Source organism: Protopterus annectens, chromosome 14.part0, assembly GCF_019279795.1.
Source record: "Protopterus annectens isolate FY-2018-M chromosome 14.part0, PAN1.0, whole genome shotgun sequence".
NCBI classification, from domain to species: domain Eukaryota; kingdom Metazoa; phylum Chordata; order Ceratodontiformes; family Protopteridae; genus Protopterus; species Protopterus annectens.
This window is the reverse complement of record NC_056748.1, coordinates 580,303,467-580,323,219: the sequence shown is the minus strand read 5'-3', so window position 1 is coordinate 580,323,219 and position 19,753 is coordinate 580,303,467.

Here is a 19,753-nt window from a genome sequence, read left to right as displayed (position 1 = left end):
AGATTCGTTTATTCTTCTAACAAACTCCCTGCATTCACTGATATTCATATTTACAATCAAAAACAAATCATCAACAAACCTTTTATAAAATAAAACTTTTTCAGAATCAATTAATTTTACTAAAAATGTTGGTTTCCCATCATCCTAATACCAGACTGGCAAAAGATGGGGCCACTGCATTCCCTATTGCCACTGTATAACTTGCCTGTAATATTTTTATTAAATAAAAATAAATTATTTTCTAACATTAATTCCATCAGGACACAAAATAAATCAATCAAATTGACACTAAAAAGGAATTCTGATTTAAAAATAACCTTAAACATTCAACTCCGTGATCCTGTGGTATACATGTAAAAAGTGAACATATATCAATAGTCATCATATTCACAGTATTTTCTAAAAATTATCATAATTAAAAGTATTATAAAAATGTCTCAATTCAATTAAAAAATTCCACAAATCTTTAAAAAAATGTTAATTTTTGTACCACAGGGTTTAACATTTTATCTAAAAATAAAGCAATTACTTCATAAACATTTCCTAATGCTGATACTATAAGTCAAAACGTTGGTTTACTACTATTTTTGTGGCTTTTGGAAATATCAAATGATACCCCTACTTTGGGAAAATCAACTTTCAAAAACTTATAGAACTCATAATTAATTTGACCATTCATTAATAAATCGTACAGTACATGTTTGATTTTTCGATAGCATTCATGTATAGTGTGTAAATCAACTACTTGGTATTCATTTACATTATTCAATATTTCTGCATTCCTTATTATAGCTATACCTGCAAGGCTGGATTAATTGAGAAGTTCTACCTGTGCCTCCAACTTATTGTTTTAGAATATGATACAGCTCTTTGTGTTAGATTATGATACAGCTTATTGTGTTAGAGTATGATACAGCTGTTCATGCTAAATGCATTATGTGGACCCCATCAGTGAACACTTGAAGCAATTAAGGGGAAACATCATGTATGAGATAAACAGATCTCATATAATAAACATCCACTGAGAGGTGCTATCTCACCACAAGCTTAGTTGTAAGTTCTCAGTGAATGATTTCACATTCTGGAAGTGTGAGGGAGAAAGGATCATGGCAAGTAACAAAAGCAGATAGAACAATTCATACAGGAACAGAGGTATATGTTTCTTCTTCTCCATGGAAATCTTATAAATGAAATTGAAGATTTAAGTAGGAAGAAAAAATAAAGGGATGCTGAAACTTCAAGCATACAACTCCCAGATTGTACTTTGGCATGCTGGGTTTTATCCATGGACATATTTAACAACAGTGGGCTGCTTCCACTCAAGGACCTCTTGCCAAGTCTCTTATTTTGATGATATTTTTATGTGGGCTGTTGATATAAATTCATTAGGTAATTTACTTAATGACACATTCAACAGTACTTCATCCTCTGTTAAAGCTAATTGGTCAAATAAAAGTAAACAATTTTTCAACTTGTCATTTAATGCTGATAAACTTATGGATTGTTTCAAAAGTAAAGTTTATAGGATTCTCGCAAGAATTAGCAAATATATGTGGGCTACTAGTTGTCATCCTGATTTCAAGAAGAGCAACATTTCTAAAGGACAATTCATTAGATCTTCCAGATTAACTACTGAGATAATGTATTGATTGATGAAGTTCAGTTTGTAATCGACAATATTATAAAAAAAAAGTTATAAAAATAATTTCCTAGATGAAAGCACAACTCAGTCGAGAAAGGAAATATATGGAATTATGGTACAAAACTTTATTTTAACAATAAAACAAGTTTTCACACAATAGCCTGTGATTTTTCAAGTTATTTAGAACACATTTAAAATATGACCATCTTGAATAGCTTAATCAATAATTACGTCACTGGCTTCAATCATATTCTTAAAGGATGCTGGTGAATTAGTGATATTTAGCAAGGTAATCCATTTGCATTCTTTACATTCATTTAAATTCATAATATCACCACTTCTACATGATCTAAAAATTAATTCAAGCATTCTGAATTTAAAATTGTGATGACTGCCAACAGAAGCTATGTATTTATACAAAACATTACTTTCTTCCTTAAGTCTTTTACTAGATGAATCCCATATTATTCTATCCTTGAACTTCTGATTCATGGCACCAATATAAAATATTTGGCAATCCATACAATCTGCTACATGAACCATGTTTTTGTGTTACAGTCTAAATAAAATGGCATGCGTATTATTTTCCAGTAAAAACCTTTGAACTATCAATATATTTGCATACACTACATTTCATGCATGGGGAATGTACCTTTATGCACTGAAGCACCTGTATATCTATATTTTTTATTTTCTTTCTTACAGTATAGTTTTTGTTTTAAGCTCTGCTTATTCTTGAAAGTGAACTTAGGACTACCACCTATCAAATGTTTCCTGTCAACATTACTTGTTAAAACGGCCCACTTTTGCTTAGTTGTTCCACAAACATTGTTTGTTCTTCATGCATAAGTGAGAGGACCATGTAGTTTTTGAGATGTACTGACATACCTACTATCATCTGTTTTCATAAATGAAGAGTTAAGACCTGAAAAATATGGTCTATTTTTACCTTCTGTCAAACTTTTTTCATAGCTGCTTTCTCAGAATGTTTTTCCAAATCACTATAACCTTGATGAGATACGTTTGTTTATGAGTTGTATATCAAAGAATAATTACCTCACTACTGTAGACAAATGATGGTGAAAGGGTAAATTACTGTCTATGTGTGTTCCCAAGTCCCTGACTACTGAGTTGACTGAGTGTGTTGTCAATATGATGGTTACCAGGGGTGGATAACTTCCCGAAGAACACTATTATACATTTCTTGGCATGTAGTTTCAGTCCAGAGCTCTGACAAAAGTTATTTGTCTTGTGACAGCCTTTTCTCTAGAACATTAGTGTTGGTGGAAGAGTGTATGACTGCTCTTAATTTGCAATCATCTGCATATTTGGTCAGCTAGATGCCCTTTAGATTGGCCCTCACGTCAGAGATGTAAATGATAAAAATGAGTGGTCCCAGGAATGAGCCATCAGGGACTCCACATGTGATTGGCCTCTTTGCAGTGGTGTCTATCCACCAGATGACATAAGGGTTTATACCTAATCTCTTGAGTTTGTTAACAATACCCAAACAGGGTGTTGGCAAGGTCAAGGTAGTCAGTCTGAACCATTCTTTCCATGGCTATGCATATGAGACTAGTGAAACTTATGAGTCTATAGGTTCCAGGGTCTGTAGATGGCCCCCAGTGTGCAGAGGCATGACTGTTGCTATTCTTCATTCATTGACATGAAGCCTGTTTGGATGCTATTGTTAAATAGCAATTCCCAGAAGGTTTGATAGATCATGTTTCAAGCTATTTAGAAGACATCCTGTGATTCTGTCTGGGCCTATCTATGAAGTGTTCTTGGCACTTAGAGCATTGATCTGTTCCCTAGTGATAGTAGGAGGAGTTATATTTGATGGTATTTCCTGAGGGAGTTTGATGAGGGGAGTGATAAATCCATCTTCAACCCCTTTTCCCATTTTTCACATGGAGTCAGGGTCTCACTTTTGCAGTGACAATCATCTTGAGCCAAGGTTTACACCACAGGGTGGCTAGCCCTGCCATGGTAGTTCATTCGTGCCAATCACTCATGCACTCACCTCACCTATGGCCAATTTAGAGTGCCCAATCCACCTACTGCATGTCCTTGGAATGTGGGAGGAAACTGGAGCACCATGAGGAAACCCACATGACCACAGGGAGGACATGCAGACTCCACACAGAAGGCAGCTTTACAAAGATATTTAAAGTCGAACCAAAATGGGGAAATTATTTTGCAATTAACAACCACATGTATCCAGTCAGCATCAGGTTGTCCACATTTCCAGCATTTCATTTCATCTTTCATTTCATTTCATCTTTCTTGTACATTATTGTTAGTCTATGTGGGGTGAAAAAACATCTATGTAAAAATTTCCATGTGTATACATGCGAGAACAGGGAAGATGTGGATTTCTTCACTGACTGTAAACAAAGTTTTTTAAAATATTCTGAGAATACTTGTCTATTAACTTCACTTCAATAATTCCAAAAAGAAACATCTGTTTTGCTAAAATAATTTCTGAGAATTTTATAAATAGCAGATATGTATGAAGTGTTGTTGGGTGAGCTATTAATAATTGTTGAGATAAAATCCAAGATTTTTAAGTTACTCTTATTGTATGCCTCTAATGAGGGTATGAGCTTAGTATGTATAAAATCCTTACAAGTTTGGATGTCCAGCCAGTTGCAATTTTGCAAACTATATCGGCTGGTCAAATAGTCTGCAGAACTTATTTTATTAGCTGAGAGAAATTGATTCCAATATAATAGGGAACCCATCTTAAATTCTAACATTTTCTGAGTATCAAAAGATATCAAACATTCATTTGTGTAAGCAATAGGAAACATAATTAACAAATTTTTAATTACTTGATTAGAAAACATAAGCTTTTTATAAACAACATTTGGTTTACAAGAGGTGTAAGAACAAGGTTTGACCATTCACTTTGAATGTAATTTTTAAAATCCATATAAAGATGTTTGTATGTATTTGAGTATATACTTCAAGCAATATTAAGAAGTAAGGTTTCATGTGTTGATATACAAAATGATGTATAAGAAGTTATTCCAAAGCAACACTATGTTAATAAATGTGGGGTTTAAATAAAAATCAATATTTGGAAACCCAATACCACCTTCATCCCAGCTTGTGGTGTGCCAGAGAATAGAATTTTTTTTTTTTTTTGGGATACCAAAGGAAGGTGAGGAATAAGTTATTAATTTTCTGTTTAATTTTGACAAGGGGGGGAATTATTAGTGCTTAGCCGATAAATACGATTTTAGGTAACAGTATCATTTTGATTAAAGTTAGTCTGTCTTCAAATGTGAAGAGTCTGTTCCAACTGTTGGTTTGACTATTACTTGAGTTTATAAGTTGTTGTTAATTAGATTTTTTATAATTAAATTAAGTAATGATACCTAGATATTTAATATGTGTGCCCTCCCAGTGTATGTCTCTTTTTGATCAAAGTTTCATAGTATCATTTTTATTCACTAGAAGTGCCTGAGTTTTGTTGTGACTGAATTTTAGACCAGAGATGTTTGCAAAGAAGTCTAGATTATGTAATAGGTGATCTACTGAATTTTCAATATCATTAGAAGTTATTAGTAGGTCATCAGCAAACAATTGTATCTTGGGGGATAATTTGCCTGACACTTTATATCCTTTAACACTCTCATTATTTCTAACATAATTTGCAAGAGGCCCAATAGCCAGGGCAAAGAGTAATTTCATAGAATTTCATAGATTAGTACTAGGCTAAGTGCCCTTGTGGGCCATTTTAAGCCTAGCCAATTACCCTATGTGAGAATCAAACCCTGCACCTTGTGTCTGTAAGGTAAACACCTTAACCATTATGCCAACCTCCCACCCCTAATGAGGAGAGGGTCTATATTATAACATCGAATTCTACAAAGATTGAATGTTATAATATCGAACCCTAAACACCGAAATCTGTAAACATCGACCAGTCAGAATAGCGAATTTTTTCCCAGGGAAAAAATTTGCTATTCCGAGAAACATACACACCACACAAACACACACAAAAAACAGCAATCCACACACATACACTTAAAATCCTACACCTAAACCTAAACTAAACTTTACATACACTACTAGCTATCCACTTACCTTAACCCAACCCTAACCCTAAGGTCTGTCACTATCGCACACTCACCTCACCCGCGTCCTAACCCTAACTCACCTAACCCGCCCCCTAACCCTAATCTACACACAACCGCACAATTACCTGACCTGTGCCCTAACTCTAACTCACCTAACCCAACACCTAACCCTAACCTACACACAATCGCACACTTACCTGACCCGCGCCCTAACTGTAATGTCCACACAACTGCACACTTATCTGACCCTCTCCCTAACCCTAACTCACACACAATCGCACACTTACCTGAACCCGACCCGTAATGTTCCAACATATCGGACGCTGAAAACAGCGGTTAATAGCAACGGCTCAATCAATTCTTTCCCTGGGAAAGAATTCAGTGTCCTGCACCTTCGCTGTTTTCAGCATTTGACATTACGGGGTCGATATTATAACATTCGATCTTTGTAGAATTCAATGTTATAATATAGACCCATGGGGAGAGGGGGCAGCCCTCTTTAGTACCTCTTAATGTTTTGAATGGGCTAGATAGATAAGATAAAATTTTTACATAGGCTATGGACTTTTCATATATTTTTTTAATTAATCCTATAAAGTTTGGGGAGAAATTGTATTTTTGCAGAGCTTTAAACAGATATGGCCAACTTAGGGAGTCGAAAGCTTTATCTATATCAAGGCTTAAAATAGAAAGCTAATTTTTTTCTTGTTTGCTAAGTCTATTAAGGGCAGTAATCTAATTACATTATCTTGTACCTTTCTGTTTTTTGATAAACCCATTTTGGTCTTCATGAATTAATACTGAAAGAATATTATTTAATCTCTCTGCTAAGATATTCATGAATATCTTGTAATCTATGTTAAGCAAAGAAATTGGACTGCATGAAGTGCAAAGGTCGGGCTCTTTATTTGGTTTTAGGATGGGAGAGATTATAGAATATTTCCATGAGGGAGGGATGTTTGCTGTAGTTTTAACTTCTTGGAGTACACTGAGTAAGATTTTACCATCCAGCCCTGGTGCCATTTTTGTCTTAAGATTTTTTATTTGTTCCTTTAATTCTTTAAAGGAAAAGGGTTTGTCTATTTTGTTAATATTGGGTTTGGATAGCTTCTTTTGAATATTATTAGCAAGAAAGTTGTCTATACTTTTATCACTTGTAGATGAGTTTTTATTATTAATATTTCTGTAATGGTTTTTAAAACATAAGATATTTTTAGACCTGTAACTTTGATAGTCTGATTATTTCTATTGTATATTATTTCCAGTGATGGGAGTAATATATTACAATATGTAAAATATTACTTTAGTATATTACAATTTCTAGTAACTAGTACTATAACTAGTTACTTTTTCAAAATAGTAATTAGTAATAGTACTATATTACTTTTTAAAGTAACTAGTAACTTAAATGTGAGTTACTTTTGAGTTACTTTTTCTTAAACCAGTAGTTCTCAACGTGGCTGATACAGCCCCCTAAAGAATGATGGAAAACTTCCAGGATGCCTATATAGTATGGAAAGTAATCAGATGTTAGGAGGTAATAGAGACTTTGAAGTGGCAATTTGGATAAAAAATGACAACATAATGTTGGCACAACTCATAGCACATAGCATTCATAATAGATCATTAGAATTAGTCTGGAGCAAAACTTATTTCATTTTTTTAGCATTACAAGGAGGTGAAAGTTAATGATGACCAGACTCCGGCCCTTCCCTGGTACTGTGGGATCCTCACCCACTAAAACATCCCCTAACACTGAGACAATTCTAGCCTGCTAGAGTTCATATCCTTACCTTGCCATATAATAAATGGCATTGGTTCTTCATACCACTGTCAGTCGGAATCAAACACATTACTCATCAGTTGAGAACCCAATGCCCCAACCCACTGCACCAAACAAGACTCTTCGGGTGGATCTATGATCAACCAACTTTTGTCTTGACAATTTTTTGTTATGTTCTATTTAAAATTCTTTTTTTGGGTTTCGATTTTTAGTTGTGGAAAATAGACAAAAGGTGATAGGTTTTTATAGGTCTTGTGCTGCTGGCTGGTTTGGTTTAATTATTGTCTGTGACTCTCTAGCTATAAAGACTAGTCTTCTTCTTCTCCTTTCAGCTGTGCCCGTTGGGGATCATCACAGTGAATCATCAGTCTGTAGAACATGTGGCACTGGAGTTTTACATTGTTGAGTTGCCAGCCCAGCGCCCAACCTTCTTCAGAAGGCACAGACATGCACACACTCACACCTAAGGCCAATTTAGAATGTCAGATCCACGTGTAGCATGTCTTGGGAATGTGGGGGGAAAACAGAGTACCCTGAGGAAACCCACTCAAACACAGGGAGTGTAGCTCATAGTGTGTGTTTGTGTTGTACTTTTAAAGCCACTGTACTTTATGTCCACATTAATAAAAAGTACTGAGCACGTGCAAGCAGAGTGCCATTTTGTGTATGCAGCTGGAGTGAAAGCATGTATGTGTGTAGCAGTCAGTTAGTTAGCTAGTTTGTTTTAGTTTAATGTTCCAGTCATCCATCCTGATGTGTTTGTGTGTAATAAACATCTTAAATGAACACCCAAGCCTCATCATCTTATTTGAATACACAAGATGGGTGACATGGTGTCAGAATGGGATCCAAAGTCAAAACTTCTAAAAACAATGAAGCACACAGTCAGAAATGGAGGAATATACAAGAGTGGCTCAAATGACTCGCAAATGACTCATAAACAGGCCAGAAAATATTTCCATGTACTTAAACTCATTAAATGATTTTTCCTTTGATGAATATAAAGCGAAGCATTCCAAATCAATTACTGAATAAACAAAATGTTCAAAATTGAGACATATTAAAAAAATACTTGAAATAATTATGAAAACATTTGAAACAATATCTGAATCATATAAAATGTTCGAAAAAGAGAAAACGACTGTATTTTCTCACAATGTACTACTTTTTTGCATTAACTAAAGCTATACAAAGTATCTAAAGTGTGCAAAGTGTTGACAGTGTGTGCAGTATTACACTACAGTATTTTCAAAGAGTCTGTTGTGCAGCTGAATGTAATTACAAGTACCCGGTGTGTGTTTGACTCTTATTTGGCATGGCAGAGGGATTTCACAGAATTGGTCCGCTTTTGTTTGATAATATTATTGCTGAAAATTAGAGAGTGTTTGAGAAAGAATATGATATCTTCATATAGCTGCTTTTTCTGATATAGATGCACGTATAAAGGCATTTATTCTGCTCATTACAGCTGGTTCAGAAGCCATTGAGAGAGAATATACATTTGTGTATGCACCTGCTGTTTATGCAGAGGAGGCGGAAGACCACCATATTGTGGTACAGGCTAAAATGCGTGAAGGACCTGAGCGCTTAAAACGTAAAGTTATTGAAATGTGCAACCCTCAAATGAATATTACAATGGAAAGGCACATATTTTACACAAAAGATCAAAAGCCTGGTGAAACTTTTGCAGTATATATAACTGACTTGAGCAACAAGACAAAAATGTGCAGATTTGGTGATCTGAGAGATGAGGTGATAAAAGACAGGCTTGCGTGTGGTGTTAATAATGATGCAGTGAGAAAGATTTTGCTTTGAGACAGTGATTTAACTTTAAGCAAAAGCAGAGATTTGTCAGAAATATGAGCTTACAGAAAACCACACAAACATGCTTACGAATGAGAAGAGCCTGCTTGCAGCTTCTGCCAGCACAAATGTTGATAGCATGCAGCATGAGGTTAAGAGATATAAGCCAAAGGGTGCAGCTCCCACAATGAGACCCCGGGCAGCTTCAATAAAACCCAGGACACATGCAGCAAAACTGAGGGGTGATTTAACAAAACCCACGGTGAACCTCATAGTCAACTGCTGTAATTGTGGAGGCAGTTAAGAATGTAAATGAGAACAGTGCTTAGCTTTTGGTCAGCAATGCCACAGATGTAAAGAGTGGAATCATGTCAGAAAGCTTTGTAAATCTAAAGAGGCACATTCTTTTATTAAGAGAGAGCATTCCAAGAAGCAAGTTGATCAAGTAGAAAGCCATGACCCTACTTTTTATGTTGATGGTGTCTCTGTGCTTATGTTAAAGGTTAATGCAGAAGATTTGTTGGCAAAGAGCAAATTATTTTGTACTGTACTGACTATTAGGAGACCTGTAGAGCTCAAAGTTGATACTGGTTCAAAGTGCAATCTTGTGTCAGCATAAATGTTTGCTAAGGTAAAAGCTGGTGAAAAACTTGATTTGGCAAAGTGTGTGAAGCGTGTTGCTTATAGTGGTGAAGGGATTCAAACCGAAGGCTTAGTAATGCTTTCATGCTCTTCTGCTGGGAGCAGCCATGACTTGCAATTTTACATAGTCAAAAGACAAGTGCAGTCATTGTTAGGCCTCAAAGATAATTTGAAAATGGGACTGATTTAATTTAATAAGGAAGTCCACCATTTAAGCATCAACAACAACAAAGGTTTCACACAGAATATTTTTTCTGAATATGCTGATATTTTCAAAGATGGGCTTGGCAAACTCACAGCTGTGTACTCCATGAAGTTCGACCACTTGGTAAGCCCAGTTGTCAGACCAGCATGGAAGGTTCCAGTAGCAATGCAAGACAATGTAATAGCAGAGCTAGACAGACTGGCACATTTAGGAGTAATTTTTCCAGTAAAAGAACCAACTGAATGGGTATCCTCCATGGTAGTAGCTCGTAAAAAAAGCTCAGATGACATTTTAAAATTACTTGATTCAAGAGATTTGAACAAAGCACTGAAACAACCTCATTATCCAAAGCGTACAGTTGAAGAAGTTGCTGCTGTCATGCCAAATGCCACTGTTTTTTCTGTCTTAGATGCAAAAAGTTAATTTTGGCAGATTTTACTTGATTGAAACTCTTCCTTGCTAACTACTTTCAGTATACCATTTGGAAGGTACAGATTTTTGAGAATGCCATTTGGGATAAATTTTGCCAATGAAGTCTTCCAATGTGCAATGGAGCAAATTTTTTTTTTGGTTATTCATATGCTGGTATAGTAGATGATATTCTTGTAGGAGGCAATGGTGAAGTCGAACATGACAGAAACCTCAGAAAAGTTCCAGATCATGCTTGTGAATCTTAAACTGCATCCTCAGAAATGTAAAATCAGGCTAAAAGTTACTTACGTGGGTCATTTGTTTACCAGTTCAGGCTTACAATCAGATCCGTCCAAGCAAGCTGCAATTCTTGAGATGCAAGCTCCAAACAATGCCACATCTTTACAACATTGTCTTGGCATGGTCAACTATTTAGGCAAGTTCATTCCTAATTTAAGTGAGCTTTCAGCACTGCTACAAGAGCTGATGCACAAAAATGTAACTGGGTACTGGTTGGAACAACACCAAACAGCATTTGATGCCCTGAAACAGAAAATTGCCAGTCCACCCACTTTGAGATATTATGATGTTCACAAACCTGTAAATCTTGTCTATGATGCTTCAAAATATGGTTTTGGTGCAGTAATTCTTCAAGAGGGTAGCCAATGTATCTAGAACTCTAACTTAAACTGAGATGCAGTATGTGCAAATGGAAAAAATAGCTTTTGGCAATAGTGTTTGCATGTTCGAAGTTCAATGATTATATTTATGGCCAAACTAGCCAGACTGATCACCAACCTCTGGTTACTATTTTGAGAAAACCAATGCACACAGCTCCAGCTAGATTGCAAATGTATGATGTTAAAACTGCAAAAGTACAATTTCAATCTGGTTAACACAAAAGGCAAACTTCTTTATCTCGCTGATACTTTATCCAGATCGCCCAGACAAACCAATGACCAGCATGACAATGAAAAAGCTGATTTTGAAGTTATGGAAGTGAGAAATTTTTCTTCCACACATCTTGATGAGCTTAGAAATCACACAGCTTCCGATCCAGTTCTCCAGAAGATGAACCATTTTATCAGTCATGGATGGCTAGCACAACAATCTTGTTTACCACTAGATGCGCAGCAGTATTCTCCTTATTGAAACAAGATTTTGATGGAAGATGGTATCATCATGAAAGGTCCAAAAGTGGTAACTCCAAAATCCTTGCAACAAGAGTATATTAAAGTCTTGCATCGAGGTCACCTGGGAACTGATTCTACAAAAAGAAGGGTGAGAGGACTAGTATTTTGGCCTTCTATGTCAAAAGATATTGAGAAAGAAATCTCAGCTTGTTCAGTTTGTAATAGTAGTAAACCACACCAACAAAAAGAACCACTTCACATGAACCAGATTCCTGAACTACCTTGGTCGACAGTAGCTACAGATATTATCGAATGGCATGATCAACATTATTTGGTATTAGCAGACTCTTATTCAAATTGATTCCAGATTGACCTACTTTCTAACGTAACTTCCGGTACTGTCATTACAAAATTGAAGAGACATTTTTCTGTTCATGATAGTCCACACAAAGTCATTTCGGACAATGGTGTACAGTTTACAAGTCAGCAGTTCAAAAGATTTGCTGAGACATGGGACTTTATAGCAATAACCCACGCCTGGGTGTGGGTAATGCTAAATTTACCCACGGTTGGCGTGGTTTGGTTCCGAGGGCGAAGCCCGAGGGACCAAACAAAGCCAACCGTGGGTAAATTTAGCATTACCCACACCCAGAAGTGGGTTATTGCTATTATACCATGACATTATTTAAGAAAAGAAACTGTTCCTTTTCTTAAATAATGGCATAGTATAATGCCTGTTTACTGCCCTTCCGCAGATGTCTGGCATCCGCGGCAGTTCTGATGTACCGCGTGCCTCGCGGTACATCAGAGTTGTAGCAAAGCAACGGAGAAAGCAAGATCTCCATTGCTTTTTTAGTGTCTCGCTATGTTAAATGAGTTTAACATAGCGAGACAGTTTAAAATAAGCAACGGACATCTCCGTTGCTTATTTTAAAACTGTCTCGCTATGTTAAACTCATTTAACATAGCGAGACACAAAAAAGCAACGGAGATCTTGCTTTCTCAGTTGCTTTTTAAACATCTCGCTATGTTAAATGGGTTTAACATAGCGAGACAGCTTTAAAATAAGCAACGGATATCTCCGTTGCTTATTTTAAAGCTGTCTCGCTATGTTAAACCCATTTAACATAGCGAGACAGTGTTTTAAAAAATCGAGTTATACTAATGGAAAAAAGTCCGGGCGACCGGACCTTTTTCCATTAGTATAACTCGATTTACAACGGGCACGCTGGCCAATCAGCATGCATGTTTTGGGGGGATCATGGTATAATATAACAATAACCCACGCCTGGGTGTGGGTAATGCTGGATTTACCCATGGTTGGTGTGGCTTGGTCACGAGGGCGAAGCCCGAGTGGCCAAACAAAGCCAACCGTGGGTAAATCCAGCATTACCCACACCCAGAAGTGGGTTATTGCTATTATACAATGACATTATTTAAGAAAAAAAATAATTACTTTTCTTAAATAATGGCATTGTATAATGCCTCCTTGCTGCCCTTCCGCAGCTGTCTGGTATTCTGTGACAGTTCTGATGTACTGCGCATGTGTATGCCTACGCAGTACATCAGAACTGTGGGCGAAAGCAATAGAGAAAGCAAGATCTCCGTTGCTTTTTACAAACTGTTTTCGCTATGTTAAATGGGTTTAACATAGCGAGACAGCTTTAAAAAATGCAAAGGAGAATCTCCGTTGCTTTTTTTAAAGCTGTCTCGGTATGTTAAACCCATTTAACATAGCGAGACAGTTTTGAAAAAAGCAATGGAGAAAGCAAGATCTCTGTTGCTTTTTACAAACTGTTTCTCTATGTTAAATGGGTTTAATATAGCGAGATAGCTTTAAAAAAAGCAACAGAGAATCTCCATTGCTTTTTTTAAAGCTGTATCGCTATGTTAAACTTGTTTAACATAGCGAAACAGTGAGAAAAAAGAGTTATAGTATTGTAAAAAGCCCGGGCGACAGGACCTTTTTCCATTACTATAACTCTGATTTACAACGTGCACACTGACCAATCAGCATGCACGTTTTTGAATATTAATGGGGGGGAGTTGTATAATGTTCATTTTACTAGTAGTCCTAAGTATCCACAATCTAATGGCTTGGCTGAACGTGCAGTTCGAAGTGTGAAACAGTTGCTGGGGAAATATAAAGAGACAAAACCAATATTTTTCTCAATTTGCTTAATCTCAGAAACATTCCTCAAAACAATTTACTTGATTCACCTGCTCAGAGATTGATGTTGAGACAAACCAGAACTTTGCTACAAATCAGTAAGAATTTGTTGATTTCAAGTGCTAAAAACAACAAAGGAGGAAAAGCTCCACTCATTACAAATGTTTGTCATAGAAATTCCACTATGGCAAAACCAGCAAACCTCTCAAATCATTAAAAGAAGGGGAGATAGTGAGGATGCAGAGAGCAAAAGGTTTTGATCGAGTAGGACTTGTAAAACATCTACGTGTGGAACCAAGATCATAGATCATTGAGTCACAAGGAATGGAAATTAGGCAGAATCGGAAACATTTATTGCCAGTGTTCGAGCCAATGTTACAGCATCTTGTCTGTAATTGAGACTATAATTCGCAGGGTATGCTATCAAATGTTACTGTTCCAGAGAACAATTCATCTTCTGTTCCTGTTCCTCAAATTGCCCCTGAAGATCCAAATGAAAAGCATTCCCCAGTAACTGTCCCTGTTGCTAAACTAATTATTATATAATGAGGTCAGGTCATATCTCAATACCTAATTCTATATACACAGCAACCTAGACATGATTATTATTGTTTTTTTGTTTATATAAATTTTATGTGTATCTGAGTGTCATTTTTCATTTGTTTGTTATACCTTTAAAGCCACTGTAGTTCATGGGCACATGCATATAAGTTCTGAGCACATGCAAGCAGAGTACCATTTTGTGTAAGCAGTCAGAGTGAAAGCATGTATGTGTGTAGCAGTCAGTCAGTCAGTCAACTAGTTCTGTTCCAGTCATCCATCCTGATGTGTTTGTGTATAATAAACATCTTAAACAAACACCCAAAACTCATCATCTTATCTGAATACACAAAACAAGTGACAGGGAAGACATACAGACTCTGCACAGAAGGCACCCTAGACGAGAATTGAACCAGAGACCCTCTTGCTGTGAATTGACAACATTAACCACTGCACCACTGTGCCACCCAGCTATAAAGATTAATCTGCTGGAGTTTTTTGACAGTTAAATGCTACTCATCATCATTGTAACATTGCGTATACAACTTTAATAATACACTTGTATGTATGTGCTTACTTGTGAGCAAATCTCAGTATTATAATTGATAAACTGCACTTATGTAAAAGTAACATTACTTTAGTTAGTAACTAGTAATAATAATATCTTACTTTTTTAGAAAAGTAATAAGTAATAGTAATATATTACTTTCACTGAATAACTAGTAATAGTAACTTATTACTTTTATAAGTAACTAGCACAACACTGATTATTTCTTTTATATGACTTCATTTAAATATTTAGATCTAGTCACAATCCTGTGCATACTCTTGGGATTGATTAGTAGGACTGTAATCTGATTTTTTTTCCAGATTTATTGATATTTTATGCTGCATGATATCCTGCTATTCCTTGTTCAGTTTACATATGTCAGCTAATGCATATTTGTCATTTGATGTAAGTTTTAGTTTTAATTCATTAATTTCTTTTTGTATGTCTACTAGTTTTTTATCCCAGTCATTTATTTATATATCAACTTTTGACATTACCATATGAGACTACCTTTGAAGAGTCCCATTGGATATCTGAAACCACTCCATTATTATTGGCGTTTAGGTAAAGCTTCATTTCATCTAGACACCATTCTTTAAATCCTTGTACTGTTACTAGATAAGCAGGCAGTTTTTGCAGAAGTTTAAGGGGTCAGTATTAAGTGTTACATTGAAGGTGATAACGTTGTGGTCAGACATAGGGCATGATGTCAGCATTACATTATCAGTTTTGACCAGTAAAGACTTTGCCTGTGTTGGTCTGTGTGCCAGATCTGTAGGAGTAGTGAGAATACTTCAGGGAGGATAATATTTTTATACCACCAATGTCAATTAGGTTTCTGTCTATTATGTAGTTGTTCAAGTACTTGGCAACAGGGGATATCTTGAAGGGCATAGAGCTTGTGGTATCAGTGGAGGACAAGATATGATTAAAATCACCTGCTAATAGTAACTCATCTTTAGACTTTAATGTTATGGTGTTAAATGTTTTTATTTCACAGTATTAGTCCCAATACCAGTAGGTGTTTGCAAAGTGTACATCTTTTTATCTATTTTTAGTATGACTAAAGCAAGCATACAATCATTGCTTGAGTATGAGTCAACTATTTCTGGAATTCTCATTTATTTTCTGTGTAAAATTAGGACACCTCTTCTTTTGTGGTTGTAGTTTGAACTTACCAAAATCTTATAATCCTTAAAGGTTAATTTCTTTAGAACTTCTGTTACTAAGTGGGATTCTTGAATGAATGCAACATCTGCTTTATGTAGCATTAAATATTTGTTGACACTACTCCTTTTCATGGGGTTGTTCAACCCATTGACATTAATAGATATGTTAAATATTATCATTTGATGGAGACTGCTTTTATAAGTAAAATTGAAAAGTGCTTTCCTTGATTCATTATGACAAATACATTTTTAGAACTGTTATGGACAATTTAAAAACTCTAAATTTGAAAACTATATATTTTAATAACCTTCTGCATGGATAAACTATATCCAGTCTTACTATATCTCTCATAGAAGCCACAAACTAACCCTCTCGACATCTAGTGGAAATTCCTAGTTACTCCAGGTTAATAGCAAGCAGAAGAGAAACTGCATGTATATTAAAAACATACAAAAGAAAAATTTCAATTTAATATACTATGTATGCATGAACTAAAAACATGAAGCTGTATACAATTTCTTAAAATTCTTTTTATCTAAACAGACTAACTAAGATAAATATTAATCCTAATAATTATTTGTTGCTATGAGTAAAACAGGACAGGAAAAAAAATGCATTTAAAACTGTCACTGTCAGAAACATTTGTAATTCTTATTTAAATATAAATGTAATTCAGATTAAATAAATCACTATTTACAGTAAAACATATGTGCATATGACATTTTAGTTGAAAAAATAATTGCTAAATGAATGGAAACACAGTACAAATTATCATTTTTGAATCTGATTGGCTGTTAGAGTTCAGTGAAGATAAACAGGTTCAGAAGTCATGCCTACTTCCTGGAAGACAGCACAGATTGTTTCTCATGAGTATGTGAGCTAACTGAAGCCTTTAGAAGATTGAGCTTCTCACAAAAGTTGTCAAAATTCCATCAAAAAAGTAAGTAGGCGGGAATTTTCTATTGAAGCAAAGCTTTTAAGCATAGTATATAAAATGATGAATATTTAAAATAAGGGCTCCAAATTACCAACCATACACATCTATAAGATATGTTAGCTAAATGGAGAACATTGCAGATGTTCAGTTAAGTAGTAAATGTATACATAATAATAAAATATCACCACTTTCTTTTTAATTAGTTAACAGTAACACAGTAAGCATGTCTGTCTCCTGCAGTGATTAAATACTATGACACTAGGACTAAAACAGAAAGGGAAGGCACAAACATGAAGAAATAAGTATAGGATATAAAAGAAATATATATAAATATATGAAATGAGTAAGTGATTTTATACCATTTCACTAGTGTTATGCCATCAATATAAGGAGATAAAAGTATAAAATATTAGTTTATAGCTGGATAACATTTTGATTTACTTGAATTTTGAGTAATATATACTATTTATACAGTTAGCATTATTGTAGGAAAGATAATAGGAGAGAAAAAAAGTTACATTACCTTCTGTGTGTGATTCCACATTATTTAGAAGGGAGAAAACAAAAACTTGCATGAAATGTGAAGTTATGTATAATCATTTGTCTCTGGGTTTCTTTTTTTCTTTAATAGTCCACTCATGTTGCATAAAAGGTTGGACACTAAGGAGGGAGAAATGGACCTGTACCGATTGGCTAGACAGAGGGACAGAGCTGGGAAAGATGTGCAGCAGGTAAGGGTGATAAAGGATAATGAGGGAAACATACTCACAAGCAAGGAGAGTGTGTTGAGCAGATGGAAAGAGTACTTTGAGGGGCTGATGAATGAAGAGAATGAGAGGGAGAGAAGGTTGGATGATGTGCGGGTAGTGAATCATGAAGTGCAGTGGATTAGCAAGGAGGAAGTAAGGATAGCTATGAAGAGGATGAAGAACGAAAAGGCTGTTGGTCCAGATGACATACCTGTGGAAGCATGGAGGTGTTTAGGTGAAATGGCAGTGGAGTTTTTAAGTAGATTGTTTAATGAAATCTTGGAAAGTGAGAGGATACCTGAGGAATGGAGAAAAAGTGTTTTGGTACCGATTTTTAAGAATACGGGTGTTGTGCAGAGCTGTAGTAACTACAGAGGAATTAAATTGATCAGTCACAGCATGAAGTTATGGGAAAGAGTACTGGAAGCTAGGTTAAGAAGGGAGGTGATGATTAGTGATCAACAGTATGGTTTCATGCCAGGAAAGAGCACTACAGATGTGATGTTTGCTTTGAGAGTGTTGATGGAGAAGTACAGAGAATGTCAGAAGGAGTTGCATTGTGTCTTTCTGGATTTAGAGAAAGCATATGACAGGGTGCCTAGAGAGGAGTTGTGGTATTGTATGAGGAAGTCGGGAGTGTCAGAGAAGTATGTATGAGTGGTACAGTTTATGTACGAGGGTAGTGTGACAGCGGTGAGGTCTACGGTGGGAGTGACAGATGCGTTTAAGGTGGAGGTGGGATTACATCACACTTCAGCTCTGAGCCCTTTCTTATTTGTAATGGTGATGGACAGGTTGACAGACGAGATCAGACAGTAGTCCCTGTGGACTATATTGTTTGCAGATGACATTGTGATCTGTAATGAGAGTAGGGAACAGGTGGAGGAGACCCTGGAGAGGTGGTGATATGCTCTAGACAGAAGAGGAATGAAGGTCAGCAGGACTAAGACAGAATATATGTGTGTGAATGAGAGGGAGGATAGAGGAAAGGTGAGGATGCAGGGAGTAGAGGTGGCAAAGGTGGATGAGTTTAAATACTTGGGATCAACAGCTCAGAGTAATGGTGAGTGTGGAAGAGAGGTGAAGAAGAGAGTACAGGCAGGATGGAGTGGGTGGAGAAGAGTGTCAGGAGTGATTTGTGACAGATGAGTACCAGTAAGAGTGAAAGGGAAGGTCTACAAGAGGGTAGTTAGACCAGCTATGTTATAGGGGTTGGAGACTGTGGCATTGACAAAAAGGCAGGAGTCAGAGCTTGATGTGGCAGAGTTGAAGATGTTAAGATTTGCACTGGGTGTGACGAGGATGGACAGGATTAGGAATAAGTATATTAGAGGGTCAGCCCACATTGGAAGGTTTGGAGACAAAGCCAGAGAGGCAAGATTACATTGGCTCGGACATGTGCTTAGGAGGGATGCAGAGTATATTGGGAAAAAAATGCTAAGGATGAAGCTGCCAGGTAGCAGGAAAAGAGGAAGGCCTAAGATAAGATTTATGGATGTGGTGAGAGAGGACATGCAGGTGGTTGGTGTGACAGAGCAAGATGCAGAGGACAGGAAGAAATGGAAACATTTGATCTGCTGTGGCAACCCCTGATGGGAGCAGCCGAAAGAAGAAGAAGAAGAAGTCCACTCATTGTTTGAAGCTTGTCTTTTTAAGTTCATTTAAGAATCAAGGGGTTCAGGTTGACTTAAAAGGTTCTTTTTTTGGACAAATGTGGATGCTTCTTTGAGAGACCCAAAGGTTTTCTTTCCTTCTGGCAGGAGAGTCGTATTCTTGCTGGGAATATGAGTTGTGCTTTGATTCCTTCATTTTTTATTGGTTTTATTAGAGGGGCACATGCTCTTCTTTTGGACATTATAAGGGGTGAAAAGTCATTGTCAAACCTGATAGTTTTGTCACCGATTTCTAATGGATCAAGAGACCAGGCAGT